Here is a 3,963-nt window from a genome sequence, read left to right on the forward strand (position 1 = left end):
CACTGCAGTGCAGTAGTAATTAAATATTTAATGGTGTCATTCTTTATATTGACACTTGTGGCTTTAGTAAGAACTATTTGATTTGATAGTTCCTAACCTTTTTTCTCCCTCTTTTTTGGTGTGGGGTGTTATATTTCTTCCAGAGTTCGTGGGGATCATGGAGGAGAAGATGTGGAGGTCGCACGATTGATGTTTACTGTCCGTGGCACAGAAAGAAGCAGTTTCATCTCAGGAAAGAGTGTGCACAATCAACGGTTTGTTCTTTTAATATTCTGTCGTTTTTAGAGGTTTTTAAGTATTGAAAGTGTTCTTGCATTAATTTTTATAATTTAAATTATAAACAATTAAAATGTTTTCTTGAATAGCTTTTTCTTTAGGAAATGTATTTAACCTTGTAAATAGTGCACTGGCCATCAGGATGGACTGCCAAATGTGTCTGAAATTACTTTTTTTGTAATATCATTATTTTACTATCAATGGATTTTTAAAAATTACCGCATGTCTTACATAAAATTATGAAATTAATTTAAACATACATCTATTATAATATATAAGACATTATGAATGTTGTAATGCATGGATTTTATGAGGTTTAGATACGAGTAATCAAATTAAAAAAAGCCATATGTGGCTGCATATTTCCTTATATATTTCAGAATAGAACGACTATGGAGAGATCTCTGGGTGGCCGTTACATCCATCTACTATGAAGTTCTTCATAACCTTGAGGAAGAAAACCTTCTTGACATTTCAAATTCTGCACACCTCTTCTGCTGCCACCATGTGTTTCTGCCTCGCCTGCAAGACGATTTGGATACATTTTGCAGTGGATGGGACAATCATCCACTACGAACAGAAAGCAACATGACCCTCAACCAGCTGTGGGAGTAGGGTCGCACATATCATCCTGTTCCTGTACCAGAAAACACACAGGTATGTGTGTGTATATATGTATATATATAGCCCTTAAAAGTGTATTAAATAAAATTCATCTATCGCCATTCTTGTTTGTTGCAGGAGTTCCTGATTCCTGACATTGACTGGGAAGAAAGTGGGCTCTCCTGCCAGAACCATTCAAGCATTGTTGTTCCAAAAACGGACTGTCCACTGACAGAGGAACTGTGAGGGCAGAACCCACTGCCCCACATTTAAGTTAAGTTCATTTGTTATATATATATATTTCTTTGTAAAATACTGGCACATAAAACCATTTTACTTTACATATCACATAACAAAATTAACTTAATGACCTGTGCACATATTTAGTTAATCTTGTTTGAGTAATTCTATTCTTTTGAGTTTTCTGAGGTCTGATGCTGTGGAAGGGGGAGGAGCTGAAAGAGTTCCTGATGTGACAGAGGGAGGAGCTGCACAGTTCCTGATGATGTGGCACAAGCAGAGCTGGACCACTTCCTGGACACTCCCATTTGAGGATGGAGGGGAAACAAAGTTTATTCATTAGTTGGACTATTGTTTTCTTTTGTTAAAACGTGTTGAACTTGTTATGAAGTATAAGTTTAGTTTTGTTTGTTTAAAACTCTAAATTACTAGTAATTTATTTCTTTAGTTAGTATTTAGGTTTTGAATGTTTGTATTTGTGATTCCCTCCCTATTGTGTCATTGGTCTGATCAGCCAGTATAAAACCTCCCTCATGTTTCCTGTCAGGGGGTCAGTTTTGGGTTCAGTTAGTTTGAGCTTTTGTTCCTGATTCTCTAAGTTACATTTTGTTAAGTTGACCCAATTTTAATGCAGGCCCATGTCTTTTTGTGTTGGGTAAAATAAAACATCCTTTTTTGAAGATTTTTTGTCCTGTGGCTCAATCCTCACCAAGCGGCCTATGACAGGAACAAATGGAAGCTTTACAGGAAGTGGTTAATCCAAGAGCCGCATCCCAGTCTTTTGGCTCAGACATCTACATTGCAGCTGTTGAGTTTTGTCACCAATGCTTTTGAATGAAAGTGGTATATATATTAAACTACAAATGTTTAAAGAACAGGTTCTTAATATAAATATTTAAGACTTAGGTAAGTTACACTACAGTTAATCAAGTCTCAAGTTTTGACAAATTTGAGAAAAAAACATTTCATTTTGCATTGTCGTCCCCAAATGGAGTATTTCCACGTTTACATAAATGTTAAGATGATTGGAACGTGTGTAATAAATTGAAATGGCACATTAAATCAACCTGTTATTTATTAAGCATTAACATGCATCACTGCTCAGCCAAAGACTGTTCACGTCTTCACAAATGACAACACGATAACATCAACTCCTGACTTATTTAGAATTGATCAGAACCAAGTCATGGAACAGTTAAGTAAATGGCACTATTATCTGTTTTCATATATATATATGAAGGTTGAAGAGCAAAGCAAATGCTAACATTTTAATTCAGAACCTTTAAGAATTACTTCTACACAACTGGATGAACAGTAACTTTGATGGAGGAACACCTAAATAAGGCCAAATCCTGCATTGCAGGTTTCAATGGAAGCAAGGAGGTCTTCTTATAAGGTCAAATAGTTCTTATAGTGGCACGGAATGCGTAAGGTCTCATAGCAGGTTGCTGCAGTAGGATGACTCCCATCTCCCAGCTCAATGGTAAGACTGCTTGGCAGAATCTCCCAACCAGACCAGAATTTGACAGGTTTGGCCAGTTCACTTGATGTTGCTGTGTACAAAGAGAAAGCTTATGGTTAGGTTTAAACTACAATTTGAAGACGATATGAGCTTTGACAGATATTCAAATAAACATTTTGTTCAATAATGCAAGACTAGCTCGACTTATAAGCTTGAAGGGTAAATAAACGGTAAATCAACATTTTAGTCTGTGTACCTCTATAAATTGAACTTAAAAATTCAAAATTTTGACAATTTAATTTAACCCATAAAAACCTATATCTATCCCCCCCCCAAAAAAAATATGTGGAATGCACCACAAACCAGGAGGACCACAGAACTAATTATGATATTTTTCTGTTACACCATGTCACCATGGGTTCTTATGGAATACTATTGTCTAAAACTGTGTGCTGCCCCTTAGAGGTTGAAATAAAGTAGTAAAGTGGAATTGTGGTCAACTGGTTTAAGTCCAACATAAATTCAAAAGTTTTAAAATATTAGCTGTGCCTAATCATTTTTGTTTTAACAATTATCCCCTAAAACACCCAGTGAAATACTAAATCCTTCCCTGAAAACAATTAAACTACATGCGAACAGGAAGTAATGTGCGTATTTGGCTGCAAGTATTGCATGTGGCTAACATGAATTTCTATCAGCTTTTGTTCTTGATTTCACTTAAAATATGCACAAATAAGATAAGCCATAATAGAAACTGTTGGAATAATGTCTGCCCAAATGTAAGATTGATATATTTTTAACAGAACCTACACTTTTGGTGGATGTCATACATTTGTTTCTTGATATGTAAAAAAATCAAAGAGGAAATAAAATAGGTAGGACATTCATAAAATAAATATTGTACACATTTTCCATTACAACTGGTAGGGTTACCTTTAATTTTTTACACAAGATTGTGTTAAACAGTGCTCAGTTGTCAACTTTCCCAGTAAACTTAACCCATAAACTGGAAGTCACTTTACACAAGTGTGGTAACGTCACCATTTTGCCATGGTGAAAAGGGTTAATCAGGCAGCGTGACTTTAGGTTCCCCTAGACATACACCCCCCCCATTTTTTTTAAATTTACAAATCTGGGGTGAGAGTGGAGTCAGCCTCCAACTGTCTCGTTTAATAATAAGAATAAAATATCCGATCACTATTGGTGGAAAATGTCCGATTTCGATTGAGTCAACCACGTGATTGGGCCCGATTTCCAATCACCTGATCGGATCAGGACATCCCTAGTGATAACCAAACACAAGGACTACAAAACAATGCATTGGGGGAAAATGTGTCCACACAGTTCTTGTAGTTCTATGTGAAATAACTGGCGATAAATGA

At 35.9% G+C, this 3,963-nt stretch overlaps 1 long non-coding RNA gene across 1 annotated transcript; it reads left to right on the forward strand.

Moving 5' to 3' along the window:
- Nucleotides 1–17: 17 nt before the first annotated feature.
- Nucleotides 18–1,120, forward strand: LOC112142180. The gene is made up of 3 exons (XR_002918542.2): nucleotides 18–254; nucleotides 657–933; nucleotides 1,018–1,120. It is a non-coding gene; the product is annotated as an uncharacterized LOC112142180 (long non-coding RNA).
- The last annotated feature ends 2,843 nt before the right edge of the window (nucleotides 1,121–3,963 follow it).

The sequence above is a fragment of the Oryzias melastigma genome, unplaced genomic scaffold, assembly GCF_002922805.2.
Source record: "Oryzias melastigma strain HK-1 unplaced genomic scaffold, ASM292280v2 sc00314, whole genome shotgun sequence".
In the NCBI taxonomy this organism is placed as follows: Eukaryota; Metazoa; Chordata; class Actinopteri; order Beloniformes; family Adrianichthyidae; genus Oryzias; species Oryzias melastigma.